The sequence below is a fragment of the Lagenorhynchus albirostris genome, chromosome 9 (genome assembly GCF_949774975.1).
Source record: "Lagenorhynchus albirostris chromosome 9, mLagAlb1.1, whole genome shotgun sequence".
In the NCBI taxonomy this organism is placed as follows: Eukaryota; Metazoa; Chordata; class Mammalia; order Artiodactyla; family Delphinidae; genus Lagenorhynchus; species Lagenorhynchus albirostris.
The window spans coordinates 70,408,979-70,426,544 of NC_083103.1; the positions used below are offsets into that span (position 1 = coordinate 70,408,979).

Sequence of the window (17,566 nt, forward strand, 5' to 3'; positions counted from 1 at the left end):
AAGGATGATGACCCTCCCTGTAAATAGTCAATACTATTTATTCTTCAGCCTCTTATGAGTTAAGACATTATGAATTAGTGCCCGAAGACTAACTGATCCTGGAGTATTGATTGGATAGAATTTCTGGGCCCTCATAGTTAATCCTTAGACCTTGCACTAGAATGACCACCCTCCTTCCTCCACCAACTCGCTCTCGCCAGGTACAGCCTCCAAGAGGCCCTGCCTGTCAGCCTCAGTGCCATCCTTGGGTGATCTCATCCCATCCAAAGCAGATGCTGACAACACGTTCGTACTTTGGAGGCTTGAGTATGATATAAAACTGCATGCTCTCTCTGAAGATGGCATACCTTTCAAAAATGAGATTATTTTTATAAAGAAGAATCCATACTAATTAAATGAGCCAAAAGATAATTTTGATAAATAATTAAGAAATTGTAAGAGGTCTACTTATTCTCTGTGTCCTAACTTGGCCCACTTAATGGATCACTCTGGTTCAAACATTAAAATTAGAAGGGTCATGCTGGCAGATGCCCAGAGCTTGTGGACTTAGCTCCTGAACCACCCTTTTCACTGGCAAGTTCCACCCCTCTTCTTGACCACTTTGCCAGGTATCTTTTCATCCCTCCGCCTCCTGCTGTAACTGATGCACGTATTAGGTACCTTCCGAGTTTCTAAGATTTGACCCTTCAGGACCAGTCTTCCTTCATTTGATCTTGATCTAGTTACATCCCCAGAGAGATCACTTTTCCAACCAGAGCGCCTTCCGATGGACAGTTCCTCGGGCAGCCCTAGCCAGGAGGGGTCCTGCCTCATGGGCACTTACACAACCTGAAGGCTCCTGAGCAGTGGGAGAGGTTCATGAGGGTAACAAAAGGGCTTTGGCTCATGCAACAACCCAGAGCTAAACTTATATGAGTCTAACTGGCCTGACACCCTTCTCCAGGGAAGACCTGTGAACCTGATCCAAAGGGCTGGTGTACACTTGTTTACTCTGTAAGCAAGAGGAGAAGAATGTGTGATGTATAGTGGAACCTTGTACAGAATAAATAATAGCTTTGAGAAATAAAAAAAAGTATAGAAAAATGTAATTCATGCTTAATGAAAAGGGCTTTGAGAGTAAAATAATTTGGTGGTGGTTGGGATAAGGTGATACCTAGAGCTGTTTCAAACCAGCTCTCATTAAGATTCTCATGTATGTCTATAAGTCCTTCCTAAATACAAGTATAAGCTTGGACACTCCTTGCCCATCTAAACAAGTTTATTGGTTTTCTTTTCATGTGAAGGTGGCAGACTCACCTACATAGAACCCTAGAGTTTTCAGAAGTACTTTCATCTGCAGGGATTCGTCTGATATTCCCAAACATTGCATACACTGGAGTATCGACAGGTGTACCCACAGTCGTCTAGACTTTGACAGCAGGAGTCTAGAGTTCCTTAGGGAGTATTTCTCTTTTGGATAGGAAAGGGCACACTTGCTAAGATGGAACGATATTCAGTTAAAAAAAAAAGTTTTTTAGGTTTATTTATTTACTTTTTACTTTATGGGTGCAGAGAGAAGTTCCATCCAGTACTGTATGGATCAGTGCTACTCTGATTTGGAACATCACTATCTAGAACCATCCCGAAGACTCCGTGTTATAGGAGAGGCCATGTCCTAACAAGAGCTTCCAGGATTTCAGGCATCTTTGGAAGAAAAACAAGGAGCTCAAGATCAAATTTGCCCTGAATTCTGCACTTCAGTGCTTCTACAAAGAGTTACGGTATAGGGCTTGGGGTTGGTTTTGTTTGTTGTTTGTTTGTAAGCCTGCACTCTGGATTCTGTAGACCCGGGTTCAACTTTTAGTTCTCCTACGACACTTTTGGGAAAGTCTCCAAACTTCTGTGAAATTTAATTCCTTATCTGTAAAATGTGGATAATAAAAGTATCAACCTCAAAAGGTTTATGTAAGAACCAAATGAGGGGAATTCCCTGGTGGTCCAGGGGTTAGGACTCGGCGCTTTCACTGCCGAGGGCCGGGATTTAATCCCTGGTCCAGGAACTAAGATCCTTGCAAACCGCGAGGCGAGGCCAAAAAAAAAAAAAAAAAAAAAAATCAGAAGAATCAAATGAGATAATATGCTTTGTAAGCTATCAAGTATCACAGAAATATAAAGATTTATTATTATAGAAGGCTCCAGGTTTGGTTCTTTTTTCTGAAAAATCAGTGCATAGTTCTTTTTTAAAAAAGGTGAGTAGACACAAATGAAAATTAAAGCAGTTATCCAGAAAGTGTACATGGCTTAGCCAAAAATTGGGTTTTTGACGGTAAGCGTTGTACACGATGCCCTGATAAGGCTCTGAACTTCAGGTCCTCAGAATTCTGCCTCTTGTCTATCCTTAAGTCCTACGTTCTTCTTTTTTTTTTTAATTTACTTATTTTATTTATTTTTGGCTGCACTGGGTCTTCGTTGCTGCGCGCGGACTTTCTCTAGTTTCCGTGAGTGGGGGCTACCCTTCGTTGCGGTGCATGGGCTTCTCAGCGCGGTGGCTTCTCTTGTGGCAGAGCATGCACGGGCTTCAGTAGTTGTGGCACGTGGCTCAGTAGTTGTGGCTCTCAGGCTCTAGAGCACAGGCTAACTAGTTGTGGCACAGGGGCTTAGTTGCTCTGTGGCATGTGGGATCTTCCTGGACCAGGGCTTGAACCCGTGTCCCCTGCATTGGCAGGCAGATTCTTAACCACTGCACCACCAGGGAAGCCCAAGTCCCATGTTCTTAAAGTCAGTGAAATCCGTCTTCAGTAGACTGCTCTGCACTCACATCATGCCTGTTTGCTTTCCTCCCATATGAGTAAGCCGAGTCCCTGAAATATTAGGCATTAAAAAGAAGACACCATATGAGTAATAAATAATAAGAGCTGAACAAGAAATGGGTGCCAGAGAGTGAAAAGTCCCAGGGGAGTCTCTGAGAACCGGCGGAAACACCCAGACCTCCCCGGCAGCCTGCCAATGGGAGGACAGCCCGGGCCTGCCACTGAGTCACTGTCCTCAAGAACACCAGACAGCAGCTCCTGGGATTATGATTCTGGAGGTTGTCTCAAGTCTCTGATTTCCCAAGCTATTTGTTAATGAGGCATATCCAGGTGTATCCTCTTCATGGCATTTAGAAGGAAACTTCCAGGGAAGTGAAAGTTCCAGGAGTGAGGAATCAGCAGGCTGGTCAAAGGGGAGGGCGCTCCTGGGACCCAGGAGATCTGAGTTGACTTCCTGTGAGTCACGGTGCCTTTTCTGGATGCCACTGCAGGACCATCTTTAGGATCTTGCCAAATTGCAGGTAATAAATCTTTGCTTTTCAACAAGTACTTTCACATTAATGAGTCACAGAGATTAAGTTTTATCAATTTCTCTCTCCTATTTGAGGGTTCCCCAAAAGTCGGAGAAATCTCCTGGGACATTATTGCGACGACAGCAGAACATCATCAACATCGTCATCATTATCACTTTCATCATTATTATGATTGTCATCAGTTCTTCCCCGACTTGCAAAATTGATGAGCGGGGTTACCCTTAGGTGGCAGCCAACCTGAGAGCATTTAAGAAATGTTGTGGGCTTCCCTGGTGGTGCAGTGGTTGAGAGTCCGCCTGCCGATGCAGGGGACGCGGGTTCGTGCCCGTCCGGGAAGATCCCACATGCCGCGGAGGGGCTGGGCCCGTGAGCCATGGCCGCTGAGCCTGCGCGTCCGGAGCCTGTGCTCCACAACGGGAGAGGCCACAACAGTGAGAGGCCCGCGTACCGCAAAAAAAAAAAAAAAGAAATGTCGTAACACTCATGCTCCCAAATAACCGCCCTGCTTCCACCCCCAGCAGACTGCAGTATTTCCAGAAATCTCCCCCCTTGGCTCCCTTCCCTTAGGCTGTCTCTTTCCTATGAAAATACAAAGAGCAGCCCATTGTGTTAATACTAGCAACTTAGAATAAATGATCCTATGAAATCCTTCCCGCTGGCTGGATCAACTCCCATAGGCAGTAATTGTTTTGCCAGGTGAGAGGCGTGGTGGGAAGCACTGTGCTGAGAGGGTCAGGAAGTGCCTTAGACCAGCTTCCCACGGGGCTGGAGCCTGGCCTAGGCGAGCCCTGTAATGTGATGGCTAGGGACAAAGTGAGGTGTCCTCTAAAATCTTAGAAATAATGCCAACAAATTGCTCTCTACTTGTCAAATAGAAGATCAGCCCATAATAGATCAAAGTAGAAATGTACACCTGAAAGAAGGCTCATCACCTGTAGTGTGCTAGTTAATGGTGAACAACCAGCTTGCTGAGGGAAAGAAAAGACCCTGATTTGTAATGTTTGCCAATTTCTCTGGTATAAACACCCTCACCATGCCTGATTTCCAGCTGCCAATGTGACACCACTGAAAGCAGAGTGGTGAAGAACACAGTCTGCTCTCCAGAGCTGGCCACACACACCACAACTCCAGAATCCAACTGAGGGCATTACGACATGTATAGAAAAAGTGTTTCCAGCACAGAAGGAGGTGCTCAGTCATCGCATGGCAGGGAAAGAAAATTTGCCTAGACAGACACTGACTCTGCCCAGATGAGTACTCTCCAGGGGAGAGCAAGGCTTGGCAATTTGAACTTTGGATATTTCCAAATCCAAAGACTACATCACCTGCCCTGCAAAATGAATGCATCATTATTTTTGGCTCAATGCCATTAAACTTCGACCTACCTAACACCTCTTATTCTATCCCATTCCCACCAAGAAACTTTTGATTGTGACCTGGCTTCGGGTGATGGTTTGCCTCCGAGGCGAATGTACACCAAACACATGGACTTCAACCCCCCTCAACAATGCTTTATTTCAGCAAAGTTTTTACAAAGTGGCTTTGAATTATGTTTTGATTTCCTGTGTAACTTAAGACCATAATGTATTAAGACGCTGATGGAAGTGTTCCAGTCTACAGATCAGTTCTATTTTTCAGTGTAAATTAATAAAATATCATATCAAAATGTCCCACTCAATCTCTCATGTGTCCTAGTGTAAATCCCTTTCTAAAAGCCCATCACTTCTGGAAGCTCATTAGAGCCCACATCTGAGCTTTCAAATACGAGAAAATACCTCAGGGTACAGTGTCCAAACCAACACAGAGAATTCTACACAGCCCTGGTTAGCTTCCCCTGAAACGCCATGGCCACCTTTCCATCTCCTTCCTCAAGACTCACTTCTTAGCACTGTATCCTCTCTCCGTGAATCAGATATCATGAGGATGTATTGAAAATCAGTGAAAACTCATTTGCTGCCATCGTACTTCAAGATGGCAAAATGCATTTGTCAGGATCCTTTCGTTGCATGCAACAGAAACCTCTTTGAAGCTAGCCCAGTCCCAAATTTACTAGATCATGTAACAGAAGCTGGGAGAGGGTCTTTTGATATCAGGGACTTACATGATGACGGAATTCTATCACACTATGTTGTCTTTATTCTCCCCTAGAGTAGATGGTCTCTCTTTGTACAGCATGGAGCACGGTCACAGGCAGCTCTGGATAGTCATCCTTATGGCCGCGTATCTAGAGAGGGAAGGAAGCTTCTCTGTTAGCTCTGGCTAGGAGAATCCCCAGGGAGTTTTTTTTTTCTTTTTCTTTTTTTGCCCAGTTGGCTACATTCTTTCTTGGGCCAATCACTGTGGCCAGGAAAACATGATAAGATGATTGACCCAGTCTGGGTCGTGAACCGTGAGATGTTGGTGGTACTTGTCATAAGAAAGATGAAGGAGGGGGTGTAGGACAGACGCCTACAAGAGACCCACATGGACTGACTCACAGCTTGATTTAAGACAGAGTGATGCCCTTTCAATATATAAGGTGCGCTGTGATTTATAAAGTCCTTTCACATTTATCAGTGGACATCTGAACCACACCTATTTTGATTTCTGACTTCTCTTAAAAAATAAAAGCTCTGGTAACTCTGGGCCAGCATTTTTCTAAGGCCATAATCATCTAGAGCTGATTAGACAGTTCGTCATGAACGCCATTTTTTCTTGATCGCCTCTCTGAACCACTTTGCTCATTTAAGTTACTTGCTTTAGCTCCTATAGCCACCTGGGTTTGCTAATCCCTAACATCAACTCATTTCATTTATATTTATCCTGTGAGCGCTAATTATCCAAAATGTATAGATTTTAAACCAAGAGTCAGAGATTCAACTGACTTTCCTAGGATAACACAGTTAGAAGGTGAGATTCAGAACCTAGATCTTAGATTTAAGGTTGTTCAGGATTACCATATAAGGTTGTACAGGTTGTACACTGCACATTGTGTCTATGTGAATGGAGTCCTCTAGAGTTGTGTAGTTAACACTATATGTGGAAGCCCTAAGACTATTTTCCCTTTCATTTCACCACAATTATAATACTGTCAAATATTTGGTTAAAAGAAGTCAATTGTCAATTCCTTCAAATGTTTATTATAGAACAAACACTCAGATGACTAAGAGAAATGATGAATGATCAGCTTGGAACAAAGACCAGCAAGTCTTGACATGGATAGATGCTTCATCCAACTTATGGAAATGATGCAGTTAAGTCTGCAATGAAGAACTTGCTCCCTAATGGCCATAATTGTGTTAAGGGTGATTTCTCTGTCTTGCAATTTCCCTTACTTTACAAGTAATCCAATCTCTTCCCAGATTTCAGTTTCCACATAATTAAAATGAGAGATTTGTACTCAATTTTTCAGAAAGACAGTAGTGCTTAATCCCAACTGAACATTAGAATCACCAGGGATCTTTTATTTACTTTTAACAGATGCTTAGGTCCCATCCCTAAAGATTTGAACAGAAACTTGACCAAAAAAGATATACATATGTTGGGATTTCCCTGGTGGTGCAGTGCTTAAGAATCCACCTGCCAATGCAAGGGACACGGGTTCGAGCCCTGGTCCAGGAAGATCCCACATGCCACGGAGCAGCTCAGCCTGTGCGCCACAACTACTGAGCCCACGATCCTAGAGCCCGTGCTCTGCAACAAGAGAAGCCACCACAATGAGAAGCCTGTGCGCCGCAACGAAGAGTAGCCCCCGCTCGCCGCAACTAGAGAAAGCCCACGCACAGCAACAAAGACCCAACACAGCCAAAAATAAATAAATAAATTCATAAAAAAAAGATCTACGTATGTCAAAAAAGGAAAAAAGCACATGAAATATGCTCTCAACATCATTAGTCATTATAGAAATTCAAATTAAAATCACTGTGAAATGTATTATACACCCACACCCACAAGAATGGTGAGGATGTAGGGCAACTGGAACTCTCATTAACTGTTGATGGAAATGTAAACTGGTACAAGCACTTGCAAAACTGTTTGGCAACATCTTAAAATGTTAAACATATACCCACTGTATGATTCAGTCACTCCACTCCTAAATATTTACCCAAGAGAAAAGAAAACATACATCCATACGAAGACTTGTACATGGGTGTTCAGAGCAGTTTTGTTTATAATAGTCCCAAAGTGTTTATAATAGTTTATAATAGTCCCAAACTGGAAACAACTCAAATGTTCAGTGACAGGTGAATAGATAAAGAAATTGAGGTATATCCACACAAAGGAATGGAATACTACTCAGCAGTGAAAGGGAATTGACACACAACCACATGGGTAGATCTCAGAATAATTCTGAGTTAATGAAGCCAGACCGAAGAAAAAGAAAATACCATATGATTACATTTGCGTAAAATTCTTGAAAATGGAAACTAATCTATAGCAACAGAAAGCAGATAAATGTCTGCCTGGTGGTGGGATGGGGGAGGATTACAAAGGGCATGAGGAAACTTTAGGTGGTGATGTCTGTGTTCATTATCTTGATAGTGGTGATGTATACTTATGCTGAAAAATTGTTTATTATATACCAATAAGATAACGTATACAATACAATGGATATCAGGTCAACTACAAAAATACTGCTACCTGGATCTCAGGTGCAAGATTCTGATTGAATTGGTCTAGGCATAGGTGTTTATTAAAAACTTCATATACAATTCTGTTGTACAGCTAGGGTTGGTTTTATGATTTTAGGTCATTACAGTTGTCCTGTGCCAGGTACTTTGAGAGAGTCCTTCCCTACTTTGTGGACTAGAGCAGAAAGGAATGGTCCCACCAGAGCCGATTCTCATCCAAAAGGATGCAAAGTGCTCAAATCCATTGCCTCAGTGCCCAGGGGTCAGGTCTGGCTGCTTGGAAGCTGGAGCTACCTTGGACTTTCACAGAATAGAAACATCCCTTCACCCCCAATGTTTATCCATCTCCTCCAGGCAGCCTGATGACTTCTTGTGACTTCCTTTCCTTTCAAAGCTGCCTTGGGTGAGAATGTTGATGATATTTAACGTAGATAAAGATGTCAGTTGGGAGGGCTTGTATGTGTAGGAAAAGTGTGATTTGCCCCAGCAAGCTGCCTTCTAGTAGCACCTGTCGGTACAACCTTGGGCAGGATGAGAGGCTGATACCAGACGCTTAGGCTTCAAAGCTAAGGCAGCAAAGCGTGGATCCAGAATCCCAGGAAGCAGAGGAGAAATCCCCCCCATCCCGATGCTCCCAGTGATGGCATGAAACGTGGCCAGTGGCATAGACCAGCGAACGTGGCAGTCAGGAACTCTAACTAGGGGGATGCTGTTTTCGCCAAGGCTCTTTCTACTCAGCCCAGAGACACAGTGAGAAAGATATTGCTTTAAGTCCCATTCTATTCTATATTTATTATTAGTTTGGGAAAGTTTTTTTTTTTTTTTTTGCGGTACGCGGGCCTCTCACTGTTGTGGCCTCTCCCGTTGCGGAGCACAGGCTCCAGACGCGCAGGCTCAGCAGCCATGACTCACGGGCCCAGCCGCTCCGCGGCATGTGGGATCCTCCCAGACCGGGACACAAACCCGCGTCCCCTGCATCGGCAGGCGGACTCTCAACCACTGCGCCACCAGGGAAGCCCCATTTAACCTCACCTGTAAAATGGAGATCAAAAGGTCTTTCTCATTTACTTCCACAGAGATATTGTGGGGATCAAATAAGAACATGGATGTGATCATGCCTTATAAACACAAAGGGATGATTATTTACATGCTTATCTCATTGTTTTATAGAACGTAGAAGCAAAGGCATAGACTCAATTGGTAGGAAACTGGATAAACCTGAGCAATGACATCACTGCACAGCTTCCAGAAACTAGATTTGCTGTGTACATGACATGCTGGTACTGAAATCATAACATAACAATAATAGGTAAAATTCTTTGAACACTTACACTCTAGACATTCTGCTGAAGTGCACGTCTGTTTTTTACAAAGGAATTTTACAAAGGAAGGCACTGAGGATTAGGGAGGTTAACACCTTGTCCAAGGTCACACAGCCAGGAGTGAACTTGGGTCTTGACATGCCACAATCCAGCTTCAGAGCCCATAGTTATAACCAGCTAAGCTTTCTCCTCCAAGGGGATGTCTCTCTGCTCAATATTTTAGTAAATATCTCATGTGCCCTCTGCAGACATTCTCTCTCAATCCCAAATCAGGCAGGGCTCTGCCAGGAATCAGGAGACAATGGGTCTTTGTTCTAGAATTTTCTGTGCTATCTGGAGATGAGACTGGATGTTTGTGATGGGGTTTTCAAAACAAATATTTTCCCTCAGAATCTGAAAATAAGCCTAATGAAATAAGATAGGGTTTTCAGATAGGTTGCAAAATGTAGGGTGATCTGCCTTTAGAGTTTCTGGTTAATATTCATCTGTTGAACACTTCATGTCCTCTAGGCTGTGTGTTAGGCATAGAGGGTAGACCAAAAATACAATTGTGTATTTGTATGCCTTACAGTACAAGATGGTCAGGGAGAGGGGAAGACTGATAAATGTAATATAGCAGACAGACAGCAAACATCCTTAATATGTACATATTACAAAAATGCCTAAGAAGAACATTGTTGTCAAAGTTTTGTTGTTATATAAAGTCATAGTTTGGGCTTCCCCGGTGGTGCAGTGGTTAAGAATCTGCCTGTCAATGCAGGGGACACGGGTTCGAGCCCTGGTCTGGGAAGATGCTATATGCCGCAAAGCAACTAAGCCCATACACCGCAAGTACAAAACCTGCGCTCTGGAGCCCGCGAGCCACAACTACTAAGCCTGCAAGCCACAACTACTGAAGCCCACGCACCTAGAGCCCGTGCTCCTGAACAAGAGAAGCCACCGCAATGAGAAGCCTGCGCACTGCAATGAAGAGTAGCCCCCGCTCGCGGCAGCTAGAGAAAGCCCGCGCTCAGCAACGAAGACCCAACGCAGCCAAAAATAAAAAAATAAAATAAATTTTAAAAAATAAATAAAGTCACAGTTTATCTTTTTGTAAGGAATGAGTTCATAGAAAGGCAAATTAGGAATGCAATCTTTCCCAAATGACATCTTTCACTGATATGTATTTTTACTGCCAAATTTTTTTAAATGGGTAAAGGATTTCAAAATAACATAAGTTCCCATTTTGAGAAGGGAAATGATTTTGTAATGCAAAATTATAACCAAAACACTTATCTTTAAGAGGGGACGCAGATTTACAAATTCCTTCAGCCACTCTGACTAGAGGTGAGGTTGTAGAACAGGGTGTCTGCCCATTTCATCCCCCATGTGGACAAGTGCTTAACTCTGGCCTTCCCTGAGCAATTCCAGCCCCTACATTTGAGTTCTTTGATTTCAAAAGACCGTGCAGAGTCATCTGCAGGCAAACCAAGATTGAGTAGTGCTGATCATAAGAACTGAGTGGGGGCTTCCCTGGTGGTACAGTGGTTGAGAGTCCGCCTGCCGATGCAGGGGACACGGGTTCATGCCCCAGTCCAGGAAGATCCCACGTGCCGCGGAGCAGCTGGGCCCGTGAGCCATGGCCGCTGAGCCTGCGCGTCTGGAGCCTGTGCTCTGCAACGGAAGAGGCCACAACAGTGAGAGGCCCATGTACCGCAAAAAAAAAAAAAAAAAAAAAAGAATTGAGGGGACCCTGAAAATATTAGAGCTGTGTTCCATCAAAGAGAGGATGTGCCCAGGTAGTCTTGGGGAATCTCATAGCCTTGCCAGTTTGCAGCAAAATGGTCCAGATGGAAAATTCAGAGAAATCTTGGAGAAAATCCAATCTTCCTTTGAGAAGGACGAAGGATTTTGGCTCAACTGCTAGCCTGTGCTGCCTCCTAAGCCCCTCTTGCTGCCTTCAGCCTGTTTAACCTGCCCAGAAACTGTCCTCTGAGTCTTCCAGTGCCTTGGTCTGCAGGAATAAAATTGAGTCACATGAGGAATCCATCCTTAAGGAACTCATGGTCAGGTTGACCCTCTGATCTGTCAGTTCATCAAGTGCCCTTGCCTCCCAGCTTGTTTACTTACGTGTTCCCAGAACAATGGGACCCTGGAGAATTATTCATGTATTACCAGCTAATATTGTGCTATAAGTGAGAAAATAGATGAAATGCACTTGGCCCACTGATGGGCACATAGAAGGTGCTTCCAAAACAGCCTCTGTTACACCAGCAGTGTTGTGAGCAATCGTGTCTTCCTTCCTAACTCCACGGCAGGCCGTGGAGGCCAGGTGTGAAGTCCAGCTTCAGATTTCTGGTACTGTAGCAAGCGCTTGCATGCCAAAGCCCCAGAGCCATGCTCTTCCTGGGAGAGGTGTTTCATGCTGCTCCTTGCAGGGCTCCAACTTCCAAGCTGTTGGGGTGAACAAAGACGATAAGGAAGGTGATCTGACCATCAACACACATCTCTCACCAGGACACTTACATTAGGACTGAACCGCAGAATCACTCACTTAGAGAAACTAGATATTCTCTAGGCAGTTCTCCAAACACTAACATTATGTAAGGGCACACTATTGCTTTCTTTGCAAGGCAAAGTAAAAACAACTTTAAGGGGTTGGCTTAGACTGAGTCAGTGAAAAGAGTAAAGAAGAAATCAACTTTCAATAATGAGCAACTATGTCCACCCCTATCCACTCCTACTGAGGGAGGTAGTGTTTCAATGAAAACGCACTGAACAGTGAAGAAACTCTAGGACCTCTTTAGATTTAATTACTGAAAAATGTAAACAGATCTTATCCATGAAAATGATTTTATTCCTAACCCTCATCACACAAATATTCTTTCTCTTGAATGAGTATCCCAGTCAATCAATTGGACAATGACCTAATATCTAGTCAGGCATAGCTTGGTGTAGGTAAACACTGTGATCGTGGCTAAACATTTTTTTTTTAATTGGAGTAGAGTTGATGTACAATGTTGTGTTAATTTCTGCTGTACAGCAAAGTGATTCAGTTATACATATATATGCATTCTTTTTTAAAATATTCTTTTCCATTATGGTTTATCCCAGGATATTAAATAAAGTTCCCTGTGCTATACAGTCGGACCTTGTTGTTTATCCATTCTATATATAATAGTTTACATCTGCTAATCCTAAACTGCCACTCCATCCCTCCCCCAATACCCTCCCCCTTGGCAACCCCAAGTCTGTTCTCTATGTCTCTGAGTCTGTTTCTGTTTCTGGATCATGGCTAAACTTGACCCCATTATATGCATTGCTTAAAAAAATAGAGGTGATCCTCTTAGGGACTACATGAAGTGATTCCTGAAGCCCTGAGGCTCCAAGTGGAGCCCCAACCTGCTGCATTTCCCTCAGGACTCTTTAGAAGATCATCTTGCTCTGGGACTTAACACCCTCTGGTATGGTTTCTCCTCCTTGCCCGTTAAAGCTCAGGAGCCGGACACGCTACTACCCTGGGCAGGGCTCTACCACTCTCAGCAGTCATGCATTTGAAGTGTCACTTTTACCTAAGAGATCTTTGCAATCCTTCAGTTGCAAGTGTTGCAAAAAGCAGCTGAAGCCTGGCAGGGTCAGTGGGAGGAAGATGAAGGTTGAGCACCATGATGTGAGTTGATCATGATATGAGCTATCTTTACCACTAAACTGGGAAAGGAGAAAGAGGAAGATGATGGAGACTTGCTTGACGGGAAAACAGATGGAGGTCTTTTGGACCAATGGTAAATGGAAGCAAGAATGAAGGCCTGATTTTTCATAGGCTTTCTTGTCCTGACTCCGTGGATCCATCTCTCTCTAGCAGGGATGCAATGATTTCCCAAATCCTTCTCATTCTAGGAGGGCTCAGCAAAATATCTCAGACCCATCTCACTCAAGGGGTGTCCATCATGACCCTCCAGACACACTGCAGTCTAAGAGGGCTCTTGACTCCTCAGAAACAATGCAAACTAGGAGAACATATCAACATTCCCCAGATGCAGCTCTTCCTAGGAGAGCTTATCATGACTTCCCAGATCGATCTCTCTCCAGGAAGACCTGTCATACTGACCAGACACACCTCAATCCAGGAGGGCTTTTGACTCCTCAGACACTTCTTTACAACCCAGCAGGACATGTCATGATTCCCCAGTTTTGGCTTTTCATGTCCATTACTTCCTGCCCCAAACCAAAAGAAGTAGTGAGATACTAGAAAGAGCCTCTGAGGACTCTCTCATCAGTCATTTTCAAAGGACAGTAAATATAAATATAATTCAGACTCTCTTCTCCATGAAAAAAAAAAAGCAAGCAAAATCCTATTCTGGAAGTAAGAAGCTTCATGACTTCAAAGGCTCTTTTCCCAGACATAGGGAATTTCAGATAAACTCTAACCGGAAGTTATGGCTTGGGATCTACTTCCCACTGGAATGAAAGCAGGGTGGCCTCTGACCCAGACCTATCTTCCTTGTAGGATAGACCTTGACCACGGAGCTTTGATTCTGACTCCAAAGGAAACAGGAGACGGGCTCTTCTGTTTCAAACCTGACCTCACTCATTCTGGATGGGTCAACCTCCTGGAAATAAGGCTGGGTACAGGCTTTCTGGGTCTCAAACAGACTTGGTATTAACTGACACACAGTGAGAATCATAGAACCTTAGGAAGTGAGATGAAGGAATCATGGAGTTTGAAGATGAATTCTAAAATGCCAAAGCCATATTTTAAGGTAAACCCAATCAGATGAGGAACTTGAAACTGGATTGTTTGTAGCAAAGGAGAAAACAGAGAAGATTGGGGGAGTCTGTCAAGTGGGGTAAGGAGCCAGAATAACAGAATGTAGAGGAAACAATGATGGAGATGCAGATGCCACTGGAATGTTACTTGGATTGGTTGCTCAGGGAAAAACAGGGGGATCTATGGCCAAATTCACTGAGAATAATACGCCCAAGGAGAACATGAAAAATAAAGGGAAGCCTTGTGGCAGTGGCCTGGCACCTCCTCCCAATAGATTTGAAATCTGGCCTGGATATCACAGGATGGAGTAGATAGATCCAGTATTTTTGAACTAAAGTATTTTGCAGGCTTGTAAGCAAGAAGGTAGTAGAAGAACTTGCCGGTAAGAGGAGGGTTGAGGATATGTAACTCTTGTGACTGAGGGTATGGTCATAAGGGTGTAAAGACCCAGCTGCTGCATCTGCCTCAGCTAACAATCGGGGCTCCCCCAGACCAGCAGCAATTTATTGGGCACCAACTCTTATCCTAGAAGAACTTGGGACTGGAGTTCTAACTAGGGGCACGCTCGGCTTCTCAGATATTTCAGTATAGAGGAAACACTGATTTTTCAACACTCTTAGGACATCGAGGGTTTGTTATGGTTAGGGTTTTTCTCTCTTTTACTTTTCTTAATTAAACAAATGCACATTTATTAGAGAAAAAAAAATCACAAAGGCCCTCAGCTTGAACTTCTGGCATCAGTGAAGGGTAGAGTCAAGACCAGAGTTTGGGGATGTCCTCCCCTCCCCCCCATGACATGAATACACTGTAGCAACAACAAAAAATAAACAAATTGCTAAATAAAAGAGCCCTGTGCTATGTAAACTATAATTACAACCATGCAGAGAAACACTAATACAAACAAGTGATAACATTTTCAAATAAGGAGGAAGAGAATGAGCAGGAGAAGGGGTCTGACTTATATGAAGGGGAAACTATCAAGAAATGAAGCAAATGTTGGTCTATTCATGCCCAGGGCTCCTGCTCCCCATGCCTGTGAGGTGTGGGTGGGGCTCTCAGCAGGTGAGTTAGGCTGGGAAGAACAGGCCCAGCTCAGGTGGCTGTGTGCTCTGCCCTGGTGGGTTATACAGTGTTCTCTTCCTGTTTCTCAAGAGAAGACAATAGCGTTCTCAGATGTGCCACAGAACTTATACTTATCATTTAAAATAAAAATTCTAACCCGTAGATTTGTGTAAAGCTCATGGTTTGTGAAACACTTTTTAAAGGTAATTTTAAGAAGCCATAAAACAGGGCTGTGTGTGGGAAACAGTGACAGCAAATAAACTGTAGCAGCTATTAACTACATGGCTGGAATGAACTCAAAGTGAACTTTTTCAGGGTTCTCAGAAACTGGTTTCACCTGTCTATTAAAACCCCAGCCTATTAAAAACTTAGACTCGCTTGGAGCTTGAGAATGCAGCTTATGCTGGTAATTTTCCCTGCTGTCCTTGTTTGAAATGAACTTGAATTAAAGGAATTTTTGTCATTTTTCTGAACCCACACATAACAGGATGCAATTTTGTTTGTTTTTGTTGTCTTTTGTTTTCTCCCCTACTCCTCCCCTTCCTCCCCCTCCCCCTCCCCGCCTCCTCCCCCTCCTCCTCCCCCTCCTCCCCCTCCTCCTCCTCCTCCCCCTCCTCCCCCTTCTCCTCCTCCTTTCTTCCTGGTTGATCTAGGAGCTGGGGCCCCAACAATGAACAGGACCCAGGTACTGCCCTCAAAGAGCCCATGCTGGTGTTCACATGCCCCTGATGAGGGTCAGCATGAGCAGAGGTGGGTAAGTGGATGTGTAAATAGTCAACTTCAGGATATGGAGCAAGAAGACAAAGAGCCTGAGAACTGCCATTCAAACTACAGGTTGATACACAGAAAATACAGCAGCAGGAGCCAGTGCACAGGGAGGTGAAATCACCAGAGCTGGCTGACAATGAAATGATTCACCCCATTCAATGCTGGGGAATGTGTCCCTCTTCTCCGCAGATGGTACGCTGTGCAGAAACTGTCCACGTGTTCGCCTCTGGCCCTGGACTGAGTCTTAGGCATCTTTGTGTTTGATTTCCCAGCATTACCATCTACCACCCTTCCCGGCACAGAGCAGGGGTTAGTAAATAATTGTTGGGTTAAGCAAACATTCAAGAAGGAATGTCCTCACTCGGTGGGAGGTTGAACTAGAAGATTCCTTTCTACTCTGAGGTTTTCTGATTATAGAGAGAGCCTGGCATGTGACAGGTGCTCACTAAATATTGAATCAGATGATGCCTGCTTAGGATTGAGTTTATTTGTACCCATGTTTTAGCTCCCATATAAATCAGCTTGCCTTTTTCTATAAGTGTCGTAATCCTTAACCAAGCACTTTGCTAATCAGTTTGCATGCATTACCTCATTTACTTCTCACAACAAACCTAGGAGGTGGTATTTTGGTTCCTGTTGCTGCATGACAAACAGCCCCATAATTTAATGGCTTAAAACAACAATTTATTATTATCTGTCATGGTTTGTGGGTTGGCTGGGCTCCGTGGGGCCATACTTTTTGGGGTCTCACAGAGCTGCAGTCAGATGTTGACTGGGACCACATGCGTTTGAAGGCCCAGTGGTTCTGGACATCAAAGATGGCTCCTTCATTTGGCTGGCAGTGATGCTGGCTGTCGGCCGACGCCTACACCACGACCTCTCCCAGGGCTTGGGCTTCTCACAGTGTGGTGGCTGGGTTCCAGCAGGGCAGATTATAAGAGACCCAGACAAAATGACTTAGACTCATATGATCTAGCCTTGGAAATCCCAGAAATTGCTTCTGTTACATTCTAATGTTCAAGCAAGTCACTGAGGCCAGCCCAGATGCAAGAGGATGAGAACTAGATTCCATCTTTTGATGGCAAGATCATTTCAGAAGAGCAGTGGGGATGGGAAACACTGTTGTAGGCATTTAAGAAAGATACCATCTGCCCTAAGTATGTACTATTAATAACCCGTTCTACAGGTGAGGAACTTTTGTAACGATTAGCTAGGCGATATGGTTAGCTGGCTTATTTAAGATCACCAAATCCACAGTCCTTCTGATTTCTTCACCATTATGCTTGACCTAAGACAGTGTTCTAGAACTTTAATAATGAAAGAGTCACCCCTTTCAAAGATACAGGATTAATTTCAAGAATATAAAAACAGAAATTCTACTAAAATTTATAAACTAGAAATATAATAATAATTAATAAACTAGAAATATAGTTCTAGTGGGATCTGGGATGTCATGTTTGAGAAATACTATTTAAGGAAGGACTAACATTCGTTGAGTTGCTCCAGTGGTCCACGTTCTTACACACTATATATAAACTCATTTAATCCTCACAATAATCTTTTTCCTTCAGATGAAAAATGAAATTTTGAGAGGTTAAATAACTTGCCTAAAGTCACACCGTCACTAAGTGACAGAGGCAGGATTTAAACACAGGTGTGTCCCAGTCCACTTTCCATGTGCTTTCCATGCAGCTCCACGGTGCAGGTTGGGCTCCCAGGGATCAGACTCTGAGAT

The 17,566-nt window shown here is 43.8% G+C and overlaps 1 protein-coding gene across 2 annotated transcripts in view; it reads left to right on the top strand.

Annotated features, from left to right (window-relative positions):
- Positions 1-15,735, top strand: part of ENDOD1 (endonuclease domain containing 1) — a 47,985-nt gene extending 32,250 nt beyond the window's left edge. The window contains exons 3-4 of one of the 2 annotated variants that reach the window (XR_009542506.1): positions 1,552-1,760; positions 15,717-15,735. The gene's annotated coding sequence lies outside the window, so the exon portion shown is untranslated. Of the gene's footprint in view, positions 1-1,551; positions 2,658-15,716 lie in introns of those variants that run through there. The other variant, XR_009542505.1, reaches the window with a different exon arrangement.
- Positions 15,736-17,566: the final 1,831 nt, after the last annotated feature.